The 24,176-nt window shown below is 43.7% G+C and overlaps 1 pseudogene; it reads right to left on the bottom strand.

Annotated features, from left to right (window-relative positions):
- Nucleotides 1-1,569: 1,569 nt before the first annotated feature.
- LOC147625984 (secreted RxLR effector protein 161 pseudogene) lies at nt 1,570-2,169 on the bottom strand (annotated as a pseudogene).
- Between the last annotated feature and the right edge of the window lie 22,007 nt (nt 2,170-24,176).

The raw sequence follows: 24,176 nt of genomic DNA on the forward strand, positions 1-24,176 counted from the left end.
CCCCCCTAGTTTCACTTTTTAAAGAGAATATTCTCATACTCTCTCTCTTACTTTTTGACTTTTTTCATACTTTCTCTCTTACTTTTTGATTTTTTAATCTTCACTCTCTACAAATTGAATGTTTCTTGTTAGTCTGAAATCTCCTTTCTCATTAACTCCCACCATATCTCCCTTCCACATCAGCAAAACATTCTCGTATTGAGGTGGGCCCAAAAAGTTTAAAAAAATTATTTTTATTTTTTTTTACATTTTTAGGTGGAAAAAACACCACCCAACCAATATGTATGAATTTTTTGTCTTCACTCTCTACAAATTGAATCTTTCTTGTCAGTTTGAAATCTCATTTCTCATTAACTCCCACCATATCTCCCTTCCACATCAGCAAAACATTCTTGTATTTAGGTGGGTCCCAAAAAGAAAATATTTTTTATTTTTTATTTTTTTACATTTTGAGGTGGAAAAAACACCACCCAACCAATATGTATGATGAAAAAAAAAATTTTTCTCTCCAAAAAGCTTGTAAAATTCAAGGGTCACGTCAGAAGCCTGTTAGGAGCCAGTACATCCATAACTAACTATCAGGTCCCCACAACCCCATAAACATAACTAACTGTCACGAACCACTACATCCATGAGATCCCGATATTGTGGGACCCCAAAAATTAATATTTTTTAATTTTTCTCATCATAAATGTAATTTATTGATGAAAAACTCCATGTTAGTATATTTGTATATCAAAAATATCATTTTCTACTTAGAAAAACGGATTTGTGTTAAACTTCCAATAGCAAAGTTTTAACAATCTCTCTCACTCTCTCTCACTCTCTCTCTCTCTCTCTCTCTCTCTCTCTCTCTCTCTCTCTGAGGATCTCTCTGCGTTAGCTGCTTCCTCTGCTTAGCTATGGAGCCTTTGCAAGCTGTGTGTGTATCCCCTTCTGAAGCTAGAAAACGGAAGGTGGACTAGAGCTTTCTTGCGGTTCTGCAATTCTGTCAACAAATAGAAACTCCGCAACTGGTCTTCTTCCAGATTTTCCAAATCTCCTATCGAAATTGGAAAGACTCTTCTGGAAGTAAGCAATCTTCGACCACAATCTAAAGACTCGGAACCATATACTCCAAAGGTGTGACTGCTAATCCATCCCAAATGCCAACTTGAACGGTTTCAATCCTATGGCTACCTTGAATGCGGTCCGATATGCCCATAATGCAGCCAATAGATTATTGTCCCAATCCTTCCTGTGAGTAGCTACCAGTTTGGTCAACATTTGTCTTATTAGTAGATTCTGCCAGCCCATTTATTGGAAGAGAGGGAGAAACAGAGAAAGAGTGGAGCAGAACACCTTTAGCCTACAGGCTCACCTTCTCCTTCTATTCTTACTTTCACACTCACACACATGTATATAGAAAAGACCTACTCTAGCTAATATCTATCTGTGATCGGCTTATTAACTACGGCACACATGTCCAGTTGTATCTAGCTATAGCTGGTGTTGGTCATGATCACACAACATAAAGATGACACATGCGGGGTGGAGCTGGAGCTTGACTTCTAACACTCCCCCTCAAGCTCAAACCATCTGCAACACTCCAAGCAGTTGCCTAAAATAGATGAACTTATCTTTACCAAGTGATTTGGTAAAGATGTCCGCTACCTGGTCTTCAGTCTTCACATGTAGCAAGTCAATCTGCTCTGCAAGTACCATTTCTCTGATGAAATGGTAATGAACCTCAATGTGTTTCGAGCGTGCATGGTAGACAGGATTGCTCGCAAGCATAACACTGCTCAGATTGTCACAATACAGCTTCACTTTGCTATCCAAGTAAATCCCAAAATCATTCAGCAGCTTTTGTAACCAAATAGCTTCACATGCTGCTAAAGCAGCACCACGATACTCTGCTTCTGTACTAGACAATGCAACTGTAGGCTGTTTCTTACTCTGCCAACTGATCATGCTGCTGCCCAATCCAAATGCATAGCCACTGGTTGACCTTCTGTCATAGGCACAACCAGCCCAATCAGCATCAGTATACCCTGTCAAGTCAAGGGATTTCCCATATGCATAAAACAGCCCATAATCTGTCGTAGCCTTTACATATCTCATGATTCTCCTGACAGCATCCAAATGCGTCTTGCGAGGCTTTTGCATGAATTGACTAATCAGCCCCATAGCATAACTCAAGTCAAGACGTGTAATAGTAAGGTAAATCAAGCTACCCACCATCTGACGATACATGGTTACATTCTCTATTTAAGCCCCAACATCAATCTGCAGCTTGACATTTTGCTCTAGGGGTGTATCCATAGCCTTGCATTCAACTATACCATGCTTCTGTAACATGCCATGAGCATACTGCTTCTGTAGCAACCATATGCCTTGAGGTGACGACACTACCTCAATTCCCAGAAAATATTTCAACTCACCAAGATCTTTGACTTTGAATTCAGCCTGCGAACATGATTTAATTTCAGCAATCCCGCTTTCATCATCTCCAGTAATGATTAAGTCATCGACATAGACAACCAAAAATACATAGCCATGATCTATCTTCTTCACAAACAAACTGTGATCTGCATCACCCAACTTAAACCCATGTTGTTGTAAATAGTTGCTAATTCGAGCATTCCATGCTCTGGGTGCCTGTTTCAGCCCATATAATGCCTTTTTTAGCCTGCATACATGTGGATGCACATAGCCTTCAGGCTGCTCCATATAAACCTCTTCCTACAACTCATCATTCAGAAAGGCATTTTTCACATCCATCTGCCATAACTTGCAGCCTTTAGCTGCTGCCAATGCAATGACAGTTTTGACCGTAGCCATTTTAGCTACAGGGCTGAAAGTCTCCTCATAGTCAAGACCGTACTGCTGTGCATATCCTTTTGCAACCAGCCTGGCCTTGTAGCGCTCTAATGACCCATCTGATTTGCACTTAACCTTGTACACCCATTTGCAGCCAATGGGTACTTTGCCATCAAGCAACTGCACTAAATCCCATGTTCCATTTTCAACCAAAGCTGAATACTCCTCATCCATGGCAGCACACCACTTCTCATCTGCAACTACCTCATCAAACTTAGTGGGTTCTTTAAAACGTGTCACTTTCATCATGTATGCATAATGATGCGCTGTATATCTAGTGTAAGTGTACCTGTCAATTGCTAGCTGATCCATCAGTAGGCACAGCAAACTGGATTCCCATACCAGGAAGCTTACTCGTCAAAGACAACATCTCTGCTTATCAGTGTCTCATGTGTAGACGGCACATAGCATTTATAGGCTTTTCTTTCCTGTGCATAACCCAAAAACACGCTCTTTACTGCCTTAGGATCCAATTTCTTTCTCTTTCATCTGGTATATGCACATACGTAATGCAACCAAAAACTTTTAAGTGCCTAATGTCAGGTTTATGACCATATAACCCCTCATAAGGTGTAACGTCATGAATCCCTACTATAGGGGTTTGATTCAGCACATAGACAGCAATCATCACTGCTTCAGCCCATAGGCAGACATTTTTCATTCAGCATAGCTCTAGCTGACTCCATCAGTACCTTGTTTTTCCTCTCTGCAACACCGTTCTGCTGCGGTGTATAGCTGCAAGTGAGCTGCCTTCTTATCCCATACTTTGCAAGATATCTGTCAAACTCCTTAGAGACATATTCTTTGCCTCCATATGACCTAAGACAAGATACGTAGCAGCCCAACTCATTTTCAGCATGCTTTTTGAAGTCTCTGAAGACATCAAACACGTCATCTTTATGTTTCAGTATGTACAGCCAAGTGTACCTGCTGAAATCATCAATGAAAGATACATAATAATGAGCTCCTCCAAATGAAGCATTATGCGACGGACCCCAAACATCAGAGTGCACCAACTGTAAGGGTCTCGAGCTATTCTTTACATGCTTCATGAAGGGAAATCTTGCCTGCTTTCCAAACTGACATGCAGGACATACATGACCAAAGTCATTATACTTGAATTTGGGCAATCCAAGTACCACTTCCTTCTGTTGCATAGATTTTAGCTTTTGTACATTGACATGGCCAATCCTCTTGTACCAAATCTCAACATCCCGAATAGCACCCTCATCATGTGCAAACATGGCTGCCTTAAGTTCAAGAATGGACGCATCCAAGGTGAACATCCTGCCATCCCTTGTGCCTCTAACAATTAATTTGCAGCCATTACCGTATTCTTCAATACAGCAACCATCTTTATTGAATCTCACTTGCTGTCTGTAGATTTTGTTCAGCCATATGTCCCACAGACAAAAGATTCTTTGTTATTGACGGTACATGCAGTACATCATGCAGGATTTTCTTCTTGCCATTAGGCATCATCAATGGAACAATTCCTGTGTGCTGTATATCATGCTAGGTATCATCCCCAGTACACACATAACCATGTGAACCTGCAACCAACTCATCAAACCACTCTCCATGGGGTGTCAAGTGATTAGAAGCCCCAGAGTCAATGTACCATCTCTCATCTCTACTCTGTCTAGGTGCATTCTTAGACACATGCTGCATGGCAAACAATCTGTCATCCTGCTCATCATGAGCACCGCTAGAAGATGCATAGTGTCCATGCTATTTGCCCTTTGTCTTCATATCTCTTTGCTTCTTGAAACAATCCTTTTCTATGTGTCCATATTTACCACAGTAATGACAGTCTTTGTCCCTGTTAGATTGATCATTTGACTGCCATGATGCACCACCTCTGCCACAGGGTGATCTCCCCCTGCCTCTAAAGCCGCTAGATCCATGCTGGCCCTGTGTATTTGTATCACGCCAAATACTCTATTGTTGTTGTCCATAGGTGTTTCGAGTATCACCACGACCTCAAAACCAACCACGGCCTCTGCGCCTCTGCCACGCTGGCTAGAGTACAAAACAGTGTCTCTACTCTCAGACACACTAGAACCTGTATTCAATCCAAGCTTTACTTCCTCATGCAACAGTAAAGCAACTAGCTCATCCCAATCAGGGTGTGCATCATATATTAGTTTGCATATGTTAGCTAGAAGGGTAGGCTCCTCCAACAAACGTTTGAGCCTCACCCTCGGATGCTAGTTCGCTTCTAGGAAGCTGAAAGTAAAGTTTAAACCTCACCCACAGATGCTAGTTTGCTTGGAGGCTCCAACCAAAGTTTGAGCCTCACCTTCATATGCTAGTTTGCTATTAAGAGGTCCCAATTGAAGTGATAATCCTCACCTCATGTATATGCTAGTTTCCCAAGAGGTAGGCTTCATCACCCTCTGCATCTGGTCACACCGTTTCATTGGGATATTGAGTCAAGGTATGGTGTCAATTAGCCATCAATGTTTCATAGCTACAAAAGGCAAAGGTGAGTGGTTACAACAGCAGCAAAGGCAAAGAGAAAGCAATAGAGAGAAACAATATTCTAGTGAAGAGAATGTGACATGGAAATGAGCAAATGGACATTGGATTTGAGACTCTTCTCCTTCGTGAGACTCAAACTCAAGTTTGAGCCATTGTGCATTATATAGATTTTAGTTGAATTTTTAATCACATAGTTTATAAGTATATTTGGGTGTATGGGGAAAGAGGGAAGAAAAGAAATCTCAAGCTCAAGGTCAAGCTCAAGGCTCAAACTTGAGTTTGAGCCTTGTCTATTACACAAGTAAGTAGGAATAGAGAGGGAAGCTAGGATAATCCCATAGTACAAGTGGGGTGTGGGTGAAGATGGGTATATAAAAAAAATGAAAGTAACTATAATCAAAAGACCTGGGACCTGGGCTTGGGCTTGGGCTTGGGTTTGGGAAAGAAACCGAAACCAGACTTTTTGTCGCACTGGGATGGGACGACGCTCTTTCGACTTTCTCCCACCCTCGGGCAATGCTTCTCGGCCTCCTCTCCCGTCCGGCACGGCCCCCCTCTCCTCCCATCCGGCTGGTGTAGCCCATGCCCCCGGGGTACAGTGATTCTATGTGGTGAGTGAACGCGATCCTGTGTGGTGAGCATGCAGTGCTCGTAATCGCCATCGCGCATGCCATCGTACACAGTAATCATCTCTGTTTCCTATCTCTGAAGTGCTCGCTCAGCCCTGCGTCAATTGGTTCCGACCTCTATTTCCGGCAAAACCATCACGCCCACACGCCATCGGATACTTCAAGCATCCGTCAACGTCTGTGCAACATCGGAGACTTTTGTGCGCCCATCTGCATTTCGTGTGTTCCCTCATCTAATTGAATACTTTACACAGCAAGTAAGTCCTTCTTTAATTGATTGTCTATATCAATATAAATGCTTACTTGATTACACGCTAAGTGTGGCATTTGTCAATCATTGCTCGTCGTAGATTGTTTGCACTTCTTGCTGCTCTGTTTTGTATCTTCACATATGTCGAGAACCTATAAAATTGATCTTTGTGCACATTATATAATCTAAATAAAAAGGGTTCCCTATATAAACATGGTATATGTGTCACATATCTGAGTGCGCAACTTGGATATAGACTCCACCTTAAGTTCGAGCCTCCCCTACATAGAACTTATGTGTTATTGCTCGACCTAGATTGAGTCTTTGTTCTCCATGTTAGTGCACCGGCCTTAAGGCTCGAACTTGAGTTTGAGCCTTTGCTCTCCATGCTAGTGCACCCCGGCCTTAAGGATTGAACTTGAGTTTGAGCCTTTGCTCTCCATGCTAGTACACCCCGGCCTTAAGGCTCGAACTTGAGTTTGAGCCTTTGCTCTCCATGCTAGTGCACCCCGGCCCCTTAAGACTCAAACTTGAGTTTGAGCCTTTGCTCTCCAAGCTAGTGCACCCCGGCCTTAAGGTTCGAACTTGAGTTTGAGCCTTTGCTCTGCATGCCGACCCCTTAAGGCTCAAACTTCAGTTTGAGCCTTTGCTCTCCATGCTAGTGCACCCTGGCCCCTTAAGGCTTGAACTTCAGATTGAGCCTTTGCTCTCCATGCTAGTGCACCCCGGCCCCTTAAGGCTCGAACTTAAGTTTGAGCCTTTGCTCCCCATGCTAGTGCACCTCGGCCTTAAGGCTCGAACTTCAGATTGAGCCTTCGTTCTCCATGCTAGTGTACACAGCCTTAAGGCTCAAACTTGAGTTGGAGCCTTGGCTCTCCATGCTAGTATACCCCGGTGTTAAGGCTCGACCTTCAGATTGAGCCTTTGTTCTCCATGCTAGTGTACACCTGCCTTAAGGCTCGAACTTGAGTTGGAGCCTTTGTTCTCCATGCTAGTGTACACCAGCCTTAAGGCTCGAACTTGAGTTGGAGCCTTGGCTCTCGATGCTAGTGTACATCAGCCTTAAGGCTCAAACTTTAGATTGAGCCTTTGTTCTCCATGCTAGTGTACTTCGGCCTCAAGGCTTGAACTTGAGTTTGAGCCTTTGCTCTCCATGCTAGTGCACCCCTAGCATCTGAGTGCACAACTTGGATATAGACCCCACCTTAAGATCGAACCTCCCCTACATGGAACTTATGTGTTAAGGCTCATTCTCCATGCTTAACTTTACATGGAACTTGGTCTTAAGGCTCCAACTTGAGTTCGAGCCTTGCTTATCTATGCTAGCGTATCCCTAGCATATGAGTGCACAACTTGGATCTAGGCTCCAGCTTAAGTTCAAGCCTCTCCTACATAAAACTTGGCCTTAAGGCTCGTACTTGAGCTTGAGCCTTGTCTCTCTATGCTAGCGTACCCCTAGCATATGAGTGCACAACTTGGATCTAGGCTCCAGCTTATGGATTAAGTAAATGCAAGTGAGGCCCCCGCTATTCACAAGAAAACTAAGTGAAGCATCAATAATTGTAGCATGCATTAAGTTTCTTAAGTTTGATAGGTTTTGATTTAATATGTAGCATTTAAATCCATTCTTTTCTAAGGTTTTGAAACTTTTTTTGTGCTTCATAGGAATGGAAGCTAGCAGAGCGCCCGCTACCTCGCAACCACATGGTGCACCAATCTTTACTCTGGATGCTCTCAAAACAACAACTCAAGCTAAAAGTGTCACTCCTAGAATTAAGGTGGATAAAACCTTCGAATTGAGTAACAAAGAAGGAGTAAAATGGTTTGTGGATAGCTACGATGCTAGTGCAAACTTCAAAGGAGTCCTCCATTTGTTTCTGTCTCAAGGTGATACATCATATGGATATCATATGGAGATATGGGGATTGTGGTAGGCGCTAAGGATGATGTGGATGCAAGAGCAAACCCATGCTTCACATGCACTATATTGCCAAAAGGAGAAACTACAAAAGCAAATAAGTTTTGCTTATCATTGGACACTTTTCACCCAGTAGACATGACTGGTAGTAAACTAGGAAAGGACAATTCTATTGTAAAGCTAGGATTGAAGATCATTGACTTTTCCAATCAAGAAGACTCAGGGGTGGATAATGTGGAGGACTTGGTGAAAGCGGTGAGGCATGCAAAGAAGGCTTTAGATTCACGAAAAAAGTCCATACCTGAAAAGGAGACAACAACCACTCAAGTTAGGAAAATTGTGGAGAAAAAAGGCAGGGCCATAGTGAAGAGTGCACTTGAAGCATCTACAAATTCTCGTGCAACTTCTTCAAAACATAAAAAGGAGGGTGACAAAATAAAAGTCCTTGATGTAAGCACAATTAGCAGCTGAAGACATGGCAGGCTCTGAGGTGCAAGAAGAGGAGCAAGCACTTGCAAAGAAGAGAAAGGCAAAGCACTCTACAAAGGTTCAAGAAATCTCTTCAAAGAGGCAAAGGACAAAACCAGCAACAAGTGGTTCAAAGGAGATAGATGCATCCGATGATGAGCTAATGGAGGTTGAGACTCTAAACAAGGGCAGAAAAGCAATTAGCTCATTAGAAATAAAGAAGGGATATTATCCCTTTGGTCTAAAGAGGTCTTCAGCATTGATGTGATGAAATGTTATCTTGCTCCTTCAAACTATGTGTATAGAAGGTTAAATAAGGATTGGGTTCGTATTTTGACCCAAGACTTTATTGAGGACCCAAAGCAAGAGGAGATACTTGCAATTTTGATGCCGTGTAATCGTGCTACAAAACAACCCCTTGATAAACTCGCAAAAGAAGATATTCATAAAGTTGAATATTGGATTATCTCTGGTCAACATTCCATTAGTGCTGCAAAGAGCTTGCAGGCTCTAAATATGGCTAAAGTGACCCCTCAATTGCGTTAACAATTTAGGTTCAAAAGATCAAACATAATTGTAAATTGCCCGCCCAAGATTTCTCGTGACATTTCCAAGGATGCAAATTTATCCGTTGCAAAGTCAATGCAGAAGGAGCCATTCCTCGATCAACTTCTACACACAATGGCATGCAAACGGTCATCCTAGTAAACCTTTGCTTGGTGTTAATCAACCCAAGATGGATGAGTCTTGGAAGGTACTCTTTTGATTCTTTGCTATATCTTGGTAAATCATAGACATACATTAATTCTTCTTTACTTTTCACAATATCTTTTATGGATCTATAGTTTCAAGTGTAGCAGTAGCATAAGAAAGATGCATGTGAGGCTTCTTCTCAAACTACATAAACTTAATAGTTTGGTTTGAAATTGAACTTCAAGTCTCACCTCTCTGTGATGGTGTAGCACTTGCATATCTAATTGTGGCTCGAACTTGTTGAGATATCGAGCTCATCTAGTAAGGCGGTGGACACTGATTCCCTGCCTGGGGGATAGGCCCCACACTTACACCACTGGCATGGTTGGTGAGATCTTGCGTGATATGCAGCCAGTGGGATGACAGGCTCTGTGTGACAGCCATTCTAGAGACTGGCATAGTTATAGCGCCAGCTCATTTTAGCTGGGTTCACACTATAGAGAACCCGTGTATGTATTGGTTGAGAAACCTTCATATTATGTGTACTCTTATCTTGTATATGGTGTGTTGAGTGTTGAGTGAAGAAGAAGAAGATATTCAGCCTCTCACCTGGTGTGTTCTCTATTAGGGTTTTGTGAGTGTGTGTGTGCTTGCAAGAGCTCAAGCTCTCTTCCCCCATGCATCTTCTCATGGTATCAGAGCCTGGTTTGTGCTAAGGGCTGAGCTACAAGCAAGAGAACCACAGGAAGCGGTACGAGGGTAAGAGCTTCAACTACTCTTTCCTATTTGTGTTGGTGACTACACCCTTGTCGGGAGCTCTACGAGAGGCACCAGCAAACGATCTCTAATTGAGGAGCTTTCTTTGCGGGAGTAAAGCTATAGGGCAACTATACTGTCCTATTCGAAAAAAAATTTTGGGCCGAAAACACGTTTCGGGTGCGTCTGGACCTTCGTTTTTCAGAAAGCAGGCTATTTTGAGCACTGCAGGTAAGTCATCGATTCTCTGCAGAACTTCGTTTTAAGAACTGTAGGAAGACAGATTGACTGTGCAGACACTGTGGGTGCTGCAAAGAGGTCAACAATTGCCATTGGGTATATGTATGCACATTGAAGTCACTGGTTGTGACATTTGAGAGTACTACAGTACCGCTGCAGAAAATACAGTAGTTTGTGCAGGACAAACCAAAGTGCTGTTCTGGTAAAATTGTGTGTTTGGCAAGATGTCAAATGATGGGATAACCCAGATTGTGGCTGAGAAGCTTGATAAAAATAACTTCCATGCTTGGAGGTTCAGGTTGACGAATTTCCTGATGGGAAAGGGCTATTGGGACTACATAGAAGGTGAGTATGAAGAGGCACCGGAGATACCGAACATAAATCCGACTGCTACAGATGTGAAAGAGTTTAAAGACTGGAACCAAGGAGCCAGGAAAGTTATGTATTGGCTCTCCATTAGTATACAGGACACCATGATTGGGCACATTCAGGATGCCAAGTCTCCCAAGGAGGCGTGGGACACCTTGGTAAAACTCTATGAAACAAATACCAAGGCACGCAAGATACAGTTAAAGAACGAACTTCATACTGTGGAGAAAAAGAGCATGTCTGTGAATGACTATGCATTGAAGATAAAGGGTATTGTGGAATCCCTTGCATCTATTGGTGTGTCAGTAGATGATGATGATAAGGTGGAAGTCTGTCTACATGGTCTCGGGCCACAATACAAGGCGTTCAAGACGTCTATTTAGACTCGGGAAAACATTCCCAACTTTACAGATTTGGCGTCTATGCTGATTATAGAAGAGAAGAGCTTGGGTGAAGACCAACAGTCTTCACAAAACAAAAACAGTTCAGAGCAACAGGCCTTCTACACAAGTTCAGGAAGAGGACGAGGTAGAGGAGGCCGTGGATGCGGTCAAGGAGGTGGCCGAACAGGTAATCAGAATTATGGCCAACAGCAGCAACAACAACAGTCCCAGAATACACAACAACAACAACAACAACACGCAGGTGGAAGAGGCAAATTCAGAGGCAGGGGGAGTCAAAGAGGCCGTGGAAATTGGCAAAGGCAGTATAATGATGCACGTGAATGCTATTACTGTGGTAAGCCTAGACATGTGCAGGCAGAATGTTATAAGAAGCAGGCTGACATGCAAAATGGGAAAGTGCAGCAAAACAACTATGCATCCTCAAGCAAAAATAATAAGGATAATGAAAGGTTGTTTGTTATGCAGCATGTCGTGAATGCCATGTCTGAAAATGTTGAAGCAGCACAAAAAGATGATGTGTGGTATGTGGGTTCAGGTGCTTCGAACCACATGACAAGTCATGGGGAGTGGTTCAAGGAGATGAAAAACCCGGAAAGACCAGGTTTTGTGGAAACAGGGGATGACACTGCTCATCCAATTGCCCATGTTGGAGATGTACCATTGTCTATCCAGTATGGCAAAGTGAAGTACCTTGCAGATGTACTTCACGTTCCAAACATAACAAAGAATCTGGTTTTACTTGGCCAGATGACTGAGCAGGGTTTGCAGGTTCGGTTTAACCCTGATGGTTGTTATATTGAAGACTTTAAAGACAAGTGTAGGTTGGTTGCAAAAGGCAACAGAGTGGGCAGAATGTTTACGTTGAATGTAGACATGCCTGAAATGAGTGCTGCAATGTTTGCAAATGGTTCTGGAATTGTTACAAACACAGACATTTGGCATAAAAGAATTGGACATGTGAATGTGCAGCGAATGAAGTCTATGCAGACTAAAGGAATTGTGACAGGGCTGCCAAAGTTTAAAGTTGAAGGTATGCAGAGAATATGTGAAGCATGCCCATTTGGGAAGCAAACAAAGCATGCTTTTCCATGTAATAGATATGTGAGCAGAAATGCACTAGATGTTGTGCATTCAGATGTATGGGGTCCTACGAAGACCATGTCTATAGGAGGCTGCAGATATTATGTGACATTCATTGATGACCACACAAGGAAAGTGTGGGTATATTTCATGAAGGAGAAGAGTGAGGTGTTCACTCATTTTCAGAATTTCAGAGTTTTGGTTGAAAAGCAAACAGGAAAATATGTAAAGTGCCTAAGGTCAGATGGAGGGGGAGAGTACTTCTCCAATGAGTTCTCTGAATTTTTGAAGAAGAATGGTATTCAGAGACAGTTTGCATGCAGATACACTCCGCAACAAAATGGGGTTGCTGAGCGAAAAAACAGGCACATTGCTGAGATTGCGCGAGCATTGATGGAAGAGAAAAATATGCCGCATAGCTATTGGGCTGAGGCTGTTTCTGCAGCAGTATACATCATGAACAGGACTCCAACTGCAGCCATACATGATGTAACTCCAGAGGAGAAGTTTACTGGCAGAAAACCTGATTTGTCTCATCTGAAAGTCTTTGGATGCATTGCATATGTGTATGTGCCAGATGAGTTGAGAACTAAGCTGGATCCAAAAGCTGAAAAATGTGTGTTTATTGGATATTCCCTTGAGCAAAAGGGATACAGGTGTTATAACCCTGCTACACGTGAGTTGAGGGTAAGCAGGGATGTTGTCTTTGATGAGATAAGCAGCTGGTATGCTGCTGAAAAAGAAGCTATTGGGGCTGATGTGAGTGCAAGTGTGGTTGCACAGAATGCAGGTCAGCAATCACAGTCTTTGAGTGGACCAGGAGAGTCCTCATTTAGTGGGTTTGTTGATAGACCATGGAGTGGCAGGCTGCGTCATAATACCAGTCTTGCAAATGTGATTAGTACATCACATAAAGGAAAAGAGAAAGTGGTTGAGCCCCTTGGTATGCCTGACATTTTTGCAGGGCATTCTCATGTTGATGGAGAGTCTAGTGGTTCAGATATGAGCCTTGATGAGGAGCTTGGGATCCCAGCTATGAGAACACCTGGTGTAAATAAGGCTATGGAAGCCATGAATGAAAAGCTGTGAAGATCTGGGAGAGTGAAAAATCCTGTGCAGAGATTTACCTATGATGGTTATGTGGCACATCACTATGCATATATGGCAAAGGTTGTGCAGGTTGTTGAGCCCACATGCATTGATGAGGCTGTTGGAAATGTGTGTTGGGAGAAAGCTATGGATGAGAAGATGAATGCACTATATGGAAATGAAACTTGGGACTTACTAGTGCAATTGCCTGAAGGCAAGAAAGCCATTGGATGCAAGTGGGTGTACAAAGTAAAACATAACAGTGATGGAAGCATAAACAGGTATAAGGCTAGGTTGGTAGCCAAAGGATATGCGCAGACATATGGCATTGATTATGAGAAAACTTTCAGCCCAGTTACCAAGATGGCAACAATGAGAGTTGTGATAGCAGTGGCTGCGTCTCGGGGGGGTCACTCATATAAATATGTAAGTATCACGTGGGTTCAACAGAAGGACATTTTAAATATTTAAAACTTACAGAAATATATTTACAGAGGAGATTTATTTATTGTATTTTAAAAAAAATTTACAGATTTGAATAGGAAAGGATACATTATATTCACTAAAAAATTCACAGATAAGGGACTTTTTAAATAGGCCTTGAACGCACGTGATATGGAGGATTTACATATAGTGACCCCCCCGAGGGCTGCGTCAAAGCACATGGCCAGAGTTGGAGGATGGGGAGTTGTTACCCTCTACTCAGAAAGAACGGGAGGCTCCTGGCTCAAGCACAGTTGTGAGATCGTGTCAATGCCCGTGTGCGTTCTTTTCATCTTTCTTAATTGCACACCACAGGTGATTAATCATATCAAACATATGACGCTAGCCAGAGGGATTTGGCAGCATTTGGCTTCTCTGTATAACAGGGCATCACCCATGAAGCGGATTTCCTTGGAAGTGCAGTGGGGGTGATGGATCCTACAAAGTCTTCAACGATGCAGGAGCACATCAACAAGTTGCAGGCTCTTCAGTAGGAGGTTACATCAGATGGATGTAAAGAATGCATTCTTGCACATGGGGATTTGCAAGAAGAGGTGTATATGTTGCAGCCACCTGGTTATGAGGATGATGAGAGATCTTGGAGGATCCTGCTATGTATAGGTGTTGAGATATCGAGCTCTAGTGAGGCGGTGGACACTGATGACCCGCCTGGGGGATAGGCCCCGCACTTACACCACTGGCATGGTTGGTGAGATCTTGGGTGATATGCGGCCAGTGGGATGACAGGCTGTGTGACAGCCACTCTAGAGACTGGCATAGTTATAGCGCCAGCTCATTTAGTCGGGTTCACACTATAGAGAACCCGTGTATGTATTTGGCTGAGTACCTTTCATATTGTGTGTACTCTTATTCTTGTATATGGTGTGTTGAGTGTTGAGTAGAGAAGAAGAAGATTTTCAGCCTCTCACCTTGTGTGTTCTCTATTAGGGTTTTGTGAGTGTGTGTGTGTGCTTGCAAGAGCTCAAGCTCTCTTCCCCCCTGCATCTTTTCATGGTATCAGAGCCTGGTTCGTGCTAAGGGCTGAGCTGCAAGCAAGAGAACCACAGGAAGCGGTACGAGGGTAAGAGCTTCAACTACTCTTCCCTATTGTGTTGGTGACTACACCCTTGTTGGGAGCTCTACGGGAGGCACCGGCAAACGATCTCCGATTGAGGAGCTTTCTTCGCGGGAGTGAAGCTATAGGGCAACTATACAGTCCTATGGACTAAAATTTTCGGGCCGAAAACGCGTTTCGGGCGCGTCTGGACCTCCGTTTTTCAGAAAGCAGGCGATTTCGAGCACTGCGGGTAAGTCATCGATTCTCTGCAGAACTCTGTTTTAAGAACTGCAGGAAGACAGATTGACTGTGCAGACACTGTGGGTGCTGCAAAGAGGTCTACAGTTGCCATTGGGTGTATGTATGCACACTGAAGTCACTGGTTGTGACATTTGAGAGTACTGCAGTACCGCTGTGCAGAAAATACTGCAGGTTGTGCAGAAAAACCAGAGTGCAGGTTCTGGTGAAATTGTGTGTTTGGCAAGATGTCTAATGATGGCATAACACAGATTGTGGCTGAGAAGCTGGATAAGAATAACTTCCATGCTTGGAGGTTCAGGTTGACAAATTTTCTGATGGGAAAAGGCTATTGGGACTACATAGAAGGTGAGCATGAAGAGGCACCGGAGATACCGGATATAAATCCGACTGCTACAGATGTGAAAGAGTTTAAAGACTGGAACCAAGGAGCCAGGAAGGTTATGTATTGGCTTTCCATTAGTATACAGGACACCATGATTGGGCACATTCAGGATGCCAAGTCCCCCAAGGAGGCGTGGGACACCTTGGTAAAGCTTTATGAAACAAACACCAAGGCACGTAAGATACAGTTGAAGAATGAACTTCACACTGTGGAGAAAAAGAGCATGTCTGTGAATGACTATGCGCTGAAGATAAAGGGTATTGTGGAATCCCTTGCATCTATTGGTGTGTCAGTAGATGATGATGACAAGGTGGAAGTCTGTCTACGTGGTCTCGGGCCACAATACAAGGCGTTCAAGACGTCTATTCAGACTCGGGAAAACATTCCCAACTTTACAGATTTGGTGTCTATGCTGATTATCGAAGAGAAGAACTTGGGTGAAGACCAACAGTCTTCACAAAGTAAAAACAGTTCAGAGCAACAGGCTTTCTACACGAGTTCAGGAAGAGGACGAGGTAGAGGAGGCCGTGGACGCGGTCAAGGAGGTGGCCGAACAGGTAATCAGAATTATGGCCAGCAGCAGCAGCAGCAACAACAGTCCCAGAATCAACAACAACAACAACAACACGCAGGTGGAAGAGGCAGATTCAGAGGCAGGGGGAGTCAAAGAGGCCGTGGAAATTGGCAAAGGCAATATAATGATGCACGTGAATGCTATTATTGTGGTAAGCCTGGACATGTGCAGTCAGAATGTTATAAGAAGCAGGCTGACATGCAAAATGGGAAAGTGCAGCAAAACAACTATGCATCCTCAAGCAGAAATAATGAGGATAATGAAAGATTGTTTGTTATGCAGCATGTCGTGAATGCCATGTCTGAAAATGTTGATGCAGCACAAAAGGATAATGTATGGTATGTGGATTCAGGCGCTTCGAACCACATGACGAGTCATGGGGAGTGGTTCAAGGAGATGAAAAACCCAGAAAGACCAGGTTTTGTGGAAACAGGGGATGACACTGCTCATCCAATTGCCCACGTTGGAGATGTGCCATTGTCTATGCAGGATGGCAAAGTGAAGTACCTTGCAGATGTACTTCATGTACCGAACATAACAAAGAATCTGGTTTCAGTTGGCCAAATGTTTGAGCAGGGTTTGCAGGTTCGGTTTAACCCTGATGGGTGTTATGTTGAAGATTTCAAAGACAAGTGCAGGTTGGTTGCAAAAGGCAACAGAGTGGGCAGAATGTTTACGTTGAATGTAGACATGCCTGAAATGAGTGCTGCGATGTTTGCAAATGGTTCAGGAGTTGTTGCAGACACAGACATATGGCATAAAAGAATTGGACATGTAAATGTGCAGAGATTGAAGTCTATGCAGACAAAAGGAATTGTGACAGGGCTGCCAAAATTTAAAGTGGAAGGTATGCAGAAAATATGTGAAGCATGCCAATTTGGGAAGCAAACAAAGCATGTGTTTCCACGTAACAGATATGTGAGCAGAAATGCACTAGATGTTGTGCATTCAGATGTATGGGGTCCTACGAAGACCGTATCTATGGGAGGCTGCAGGTACTATGTCACTTTCATTGATGACCACACAAGGAAAGTGTGGGTATATTTCATGAAGGAGAAGAGTGAGGTGTTCACTCACTTTCAGAATTTCAGAGTTTTGGTTGAAAAGCAAACAGGGAAATATGTAAAGTGCCTAAGGTCAGATGGAGGGGGAGAATACTTCTCCAATGAGTTCTCTGAATTTTTGAAGAAGAATGGTATTCGGAGACAATTCACATGCAGATATACTCCGCAGCAAAATGGAGTTGTTGAGCGGAAAAACAGGCACATTGCTGAGATTGCGCGAGCATTGATGGAAGAGAAGAATATGCCGCATTGCTATTGGGCTGAGGCTGTTTCTACAGCAGTATACATCATGAACAGGACTCCAACTGCAGCCATACATGATGTAACTCCAGAGGAGAGGTTTACTGGCAGAAAACCAGATTTATCTCATCTGAAAGTCTTTGGATGCATTGCATATGTGCATGTGCCAGATGAGCTGAGAACTAAGCTGGATCCGAAAGCTGAAAAATGTGTGTTTATTGGATATTCCCTTGAGCAAAAGGGATACAGGTGTTATAACCCTGCTACACGTGAGTTGAGGGTAAGCAGGGATGTTGTATTTGATGAGATGAGCAGCCAGTATGCTGCTGAAAAAGAAGCTGTTGGGACTGATTTGAGTGGAAGTGTGGTTGCACAGAATGCAGGTCAACAATCACAGTCTTTGAGTGGACCAGGAGAGTCCTCATCTAGTGGATCTGTTGATAGACCATGGAGTGGCAGGCTGCATCATAATACCAGCCCTGCAAATGTGATTACTACATCACGTAAAGGAAAAGAGAAAGTGGTTGAGCCCCTTGGTATGCCTGACATTTCTGCAGGGCATTCTCATGTTGATGGAGAGTCTAGTGGCTCAGATATGAGCCTTGATGAGGAGCTTGGGATCCCAGCTATGAGAACACCTGGTGTAAAGAAGGCTATGGAAGCCATGAATGAAAAGCTGCGAAGATCTGGGAGAGTGAAGAATCCTGTGCAGAGGTTTACTTATGATGGTTCTGTGGCACATCACTATGCATATATGGCAAAGGTTGTGCAGGTTGTTGAGCCCACATGCATTGATGAGGCTGTTGGAAATGTGTGTTGGGAGAAAGCTATGGATGAGGAGATGGATGCACTATATGGAAATGAAACTTGGGACTTAGTGCAATTGCCTGAAGGCAAGAAAGCCATTGGATGCAAGTGGGTGTACAAAGTTAAACATAACAGTGATGGAAGCATAAACAGGTACAAGGCTAGATTGGTAGCCAAAGGATATGCGCAGACATATGGGATTGATTATGAGGAAACTTTCAGCCCAGTTGCCAAGATGGCAACGGTGAGAGTTGTGATAGCAGTGGCTGCGTCAAAGAAATGGTCTTTACATCAGATGGATGTAAAGAATGCATTCTTGCATGGGGATTTGCAAGAAGAGGTGTATATGTTGCAGCCACCTGGTTATGAGGATGTGGGTCACCCCGAGCATGTTTGCAGGTTGAAGAAAGCCTTGTATGGCTTAAAGCAAGCACCAAGAGCATGGTCTGACAAGATTTCTGACTATCTTGTCACTATTGGCTTTCATGTAGCCAATGCAGATTTCTCATTGTATGTGAGACATGGTGATAGAGGGGTTGTGCTTGTTGTCATCTATGTAGATGACTTGATCATTACGGGGGACCATGATGCAGAGATCTTTGATGTAAAGATCTTGCTTAGACAGAAGTTCGAGATGAAGGATCTGGGGGAGCTCAGATATTTCTTGGGCATTGAGGTGATTAGGTCACCACATGGCATTGGATTACTGCAGAGACAGTATGGCTTGGACATGTTGTCCAAGTATGGTATGACAGGCTGTAAGCCTATTTCTGTGCCATTGGATCAAAATGGCAAGTTGAGTGCAGATTCAGGAGAGATCTTGGAGGATCCTACTATGTACAGGAGCATAGTAGGAAGTTTGATCTACATGACGATCACCAGACCAGATTTGAGCTATGTTGTTGGGTTGGTGAGTCAGTTTATGCAGGTTCCACGGAAACCGCATTTGGATGCTGTGAGACGCATACTGAGGTATGTGAAGTCTACTTTACATTGTGGACTATTCTATGAGACTGGGACAGAGATATGTGTACATGGGTACACAGATGCTGATTGGGCTGGTAGTATCTCAGACAGAAGATCTACCAGTGGATTCATGTTTTCTTTGGGGAGTGCTGCTGTGACTTGGAGCAGCAAGAAGTAGCCTACGGTTGCTCTATCGAGTACGGAGGCCGAGTACAGAGGAGCTGCTATGACAGCATGTGAGGTAGCTTGGTTGAGAAAGCTACTTGCAGATTTGGGTCTATCAGTGGATAGACAAGTTGTCATTTTTTGTGACAACATTAGTAGTATACAGTTGGCCAGGAACCCAGTCTTTCATGCTCGTACGAAGCACATAGAGGTCCACTACCACTTCGTCAGAGAGAAGGTCTTGGCAGGAGACCTTGACCTTGTTTATGTCAGCACAGAGGATCAGGTAGCTGACATCTTCACCAAAGCATTGGGTACAGAGAAGCTCCGCAGATTCAGGGCTTCGCTTGGTGTACATGAGATGGAGTTGAGCTCGAGGGGGAGTGTTGAGATATCGAGCTCTAGTGAGGCGGTGGACACTGATGACCCGCCTGGGGGATAGGCCCCGCACTTACACCACTGGCATGGTTGGTGAGATCTTGGGTGATATGCGGTCAGTGGGATGACAGGCTGTGTGACAGCCACTCTAGAGACTGGCATAGTTATAGCGCCAGCTCATTTAGTCGGGTTCACACTATAGAGAACCCGTGTATGTATTTGGCTGAGTACCTTTCATATTGTGTGTACTCTTATTCTTGTATATGGTGTGTTGAGTGTTGAGTAGAGAAGAAGAAGATTTTCAGCCTCTCACCTTGTGTGTTCTCTATTAGGGTTTTGTGAGTGTGTGTGTGTGCTTGCAAGAGCTCAAGCTCTCTTCCCCCCTGCATCTTTTCAATAGGCACATAGTAGGAAGCTTGATCTATATGACGATCACCAGACCAGATTTGAGCTATGCTGTTGGGTTGGTGAGTCAGTTTATGCAGGTTCCATGGAAACTGCATTTGGATGCAGTGAGACGCATACTGAGGTATGTGAGGTCTACTTTGCATTGTGGACTATTCTATGAGACTGGGACAGAGATATGTGTACATGGGTACACAGATGCTGATTGGGCTGGTAGTATCTCAGATAGAAGATCTACCAGTGGATTCATGTTTTCTTTAGGGAGTGCTGCTGTGACTTGGAGCAGCAACAAGAAGAAGCCTACGGTTGCTTTATCCAGTACAGAGGTCGAGTACAGAGGAGCTGCTATGGCAGCATGTGAGGTAGCTTGGTTGAGAAAGCTACTTGCAGATTTGGGTCTATCAGTGGATAGACAAGTTGTCATTTTCTGTGACAACATTAGCAGTATACAGTTGGCCGAGAACCCAGTTTTTCATGCTTGCACGAAGCATATAGAGGTCCACTACCATTTCGTCAGAGAGAAGGTCTTGGCAAGAGACCTTGACCTTGTTTATGTCAGCACCACAGAGGATCAGGTAGCTGACATCTTCACCAAAGCATACAGTTGGCGAGGAACCCAGTTTTTCATGCTCGCACGAAGCATATAGAGGTCCACTACCATTTCGTCAGAGAGAAGGTCTTGGCAAGAGACCTTGACCTTGTTTATGTCAGCACCACAGAGGATCAGGTAGCTGACATCTTCACCAAAGCATTGGGTACAGAGAAGCTCCGCAGATTCAGGGCTTCGCTTGGTGTACATAAGATGGAGTTGAGCTCGAGAGGGAGTGTTGAGATATTGAGCTCATCTAGTGAGGCGGTGGACACTGATTCCCCGCCTGGGGGATAGGCCCCACACTTACACCACTGGCATGGTTGGTGAGATCTTGGGTGATATGCAGCTAGTGGGATGACAGACTATGTGACAGCCATTCTAGAGACTGGCATAGTTATAGCGCCAGCTCATTTTAGTTGGGTTCACACTATAGAGAACCCGTGTATGTATTGGTTGAGTAACCTTTCATATTATGTGTACTCTTATCTTGTATATGGTGTGTTGAGTGTTGAGTGAAGAAGAAGAAGATATTCAGTCTCTCACCTGGTGTGTTCTCTCTATTAGGGTTTTGTGAGTGTGTGTGTGCTTGCAAGAGCTCAAGCTCTCTTCCCCCTTGCATCTTTTTAGAACTTAAGTTGGAGCCTCACTTGCAAGTGCTAGATTTGCATACGGAGGTGACGCTCAAACCTAAGATCGAGCATCACCATTATATACTAGTTTAGCACTGGCAAGTGAGGCTCAAACTCAAGTTTGAGCATAAGCTCCAAATGATTGAAAACCCATAGATGCATGATTCCTCCTAATATTTTGTGATATCTATAGTGAGGGGGCTAACTTCTTACTTTGCAACTTTGCAGGCCTTTGTGGAGACCACGGAGCACACACTACATAAGAATTTTGTCAAAAATGATTTACAGTTGCTTCTATGTGATGATGATGTATGGCAAAATTGGGTTAAGATCATGAGGCTATATGCAAAAGGCTTGCTACCAAATACAAAGGGCGAAACTCAAACTAAAGGTCTTGATCAAAATCCCAAACTTCCAACTTTGAAGAGTTGGCAAATTCAGCAGACACCAGGAACAGTAACACTAGGCTAAACATTGTTTAGGTGCATTTTAGGCCTTCAAAAGAGTGAAGTTTTGGACATTCAAACAGCACTTCTTGACAAGAGAATATTGCTTAAAAAGGGAAAGCAAACCCATCAAAGAATGGATATGGAGGAGATGGCTTGGAAGCTAAAAACAGATCGAGTTCTCAAAGATGCAATAACCGCCTTCTATTTTGATCTAACAAGGGAAAAGATGACTTGGGAATAGGTGTGTGAGACATATAAGCTAGGGGAGTATGAGTATAATCAATTGAGGAGCTATAGCCTGTGAGATCCCTGTTCCCACCGAGCAACGGATTCGGGGTACTAGCAGCGGAAGTAGCACTTCTCACGCGGGACAGGGGTCCCACACTCGGGGCCTCACCCACGGATATCCGGATAAGAGACTAATCCGTCGGTTATTCCAAAACCGAACCCGGAAAAACTTCCTTTACCGGAAAGCACGGGCGATTCCACCAGGATAACTTTTTACTCTAACGTAGTCAAGATCATTTCTGATCAAACTGATCCAATTGCATCTATAAGATATTTGGTCGGATCAAGGAAGAAACTTGCACTTGGATCATTGGGATCAACGCTTTTTTTCCCATTCAAGAGGCACAGCCGTTGATTCCTATCCATAGAACAATTACTGTCCGGGATTTACTTTATCTATCGTAATAACAAAAGTTGAGTCTCGATTTATGGATCCATCAGTCCAGCCTAACCCCATCCAATCCCATGGGTTAGCCAACCGCCCAACCACTGTAGTGATGGGATCCAATTTGGAATTTGGTTAGGTTTTGTCCCGGGTACCAAGGAAAAGAGTTCCAAGGCCCCCTAGCCGGAAGTTCATGCAAACATAAAACTAGCCACACCACTTACACACCCAATATGAAATTGCCTTTTTCTTAGCATCAGCTAACTTTAAAACAATCCTTTAATGAAACCATAGTACCACTGATCACAATCTTCCAATTTATCCGGTTGATTCATAATTTCCCATCATTCCTTCATCAGAGTATCTATGGCATCATTGGCAACTAGAACGCTCACCACCTGTCCACTTAGGGGCCTTTTCAATAGCTCCTAGCCCATAATACTCGGCAATATATAATCACTTATAAAAATCAAGATGGACTCTCGTTGAAGATCAGCAAGATCAACCAACAGATCCATAAAAAGAGCCATGGACTCATCCATTGAAGACCAGCAAGGTCAATCAACCAGATCCATGCCCGGTTTCAGAAAACAACTCTTACTCCTTGTTCCAATATCTTCCTCGACGCACGCGTGGGTATCCTAGGCGACCCAGAGCCCGAGCACCGTATGGTCAGCACCCTCTAGGATCCTTCGCAGGTGACCTAGCGCTTCACTCATAGGCCGCTTCCTTGGTCCCTCATCCACCGTACCGGAAGCTCACCATTTTAATCGAACCGAGGCTGCTCAAGACCTCGGTCGACCTTGCTACGCGAGACGTCCTCCATTGACTCTCCGTCAGCAGTTGCAACTTTATCAGTTAGGTCTCCACGACCTTAATCACAAGACGGTCAAAATGCTTCCCTAGCATTCTTGACATAAAACAGCCATTTACAAACAGCATTTACAAACAGTTTACAAATACAATTTCTATATTATCTCTCATTTTTCCACATTATCCCTCATTAATCCACATTACTTATTCCACATTCCATTTATATGTGTACTCAACCAATCACATCATTTTCCATCTCTTCACTTCAGATTCCTTCACATCACATATCATATATTCACATCCATATCCACATCCATACATCCACATCCACATCCACATTCACCATCCATATATCCACATCCACTGTGAGGTCCCTGTTCCCACCGAGCAACGGATTCGGGGTACTAGCAGCGGAAGTAGCACTTCTCGCGCGGGACAGGGGTCCCACACTCGGGGCCTCGCCCACGGATATCCGGACAAGAGACTAATCCGTCGGTTTGTCCAAAACCGAAACCGGAAAAACTTCCTTTACCCGGAAAGCACGGGCGATTCCACCAGGATAACTCTTTACTCTAACGTAGTCAAGATCATTACTGATCAAACTGATCTGACTGCACCTTTAACGGTACTTGGTCAAATCAAGGAAGAACTTGCACTTGGATCATTGGGATCAACGCTTTTTTCCCCATCAAGAGGCACAGCCGTTGATTCCTATCCATAGAACAATTTCTATCCGGGATTTACTTCATCTATCGTAATAATAGAAATTAAATCTCGATTTACGGATCCATCAGTTTAGCCTAACCCCATCCGATCCCATGGGCTAGCCAACTGCCCAACCACTGTAGTGATGGGATCCAATTTGGAATTTGGTTAGGTTTTGTCCCGGGTACCAAGGAAAAGAGTTCCAAGGCCCCCTAGCCGGAAGTTCATGCAAACATAAAACTAGTCATACCACTTACACACCCAATATGAAATTGCCTTTTTCTTAGCATC

Source organism: Cibotium barometz, chromosome 23, assembly GCF_041138505.1.
Source record: "Cibotium barometz isolate CiBa-2024 chromosome 23, ASM4113850v1, whole genome shotgun sequence".
NCBI lineage: Eukaryota > Viridiplantae > Streptophyta > Polypodiopsida > Cyatheales > Cibotiaceae > Cibotium > Cibotium barometz.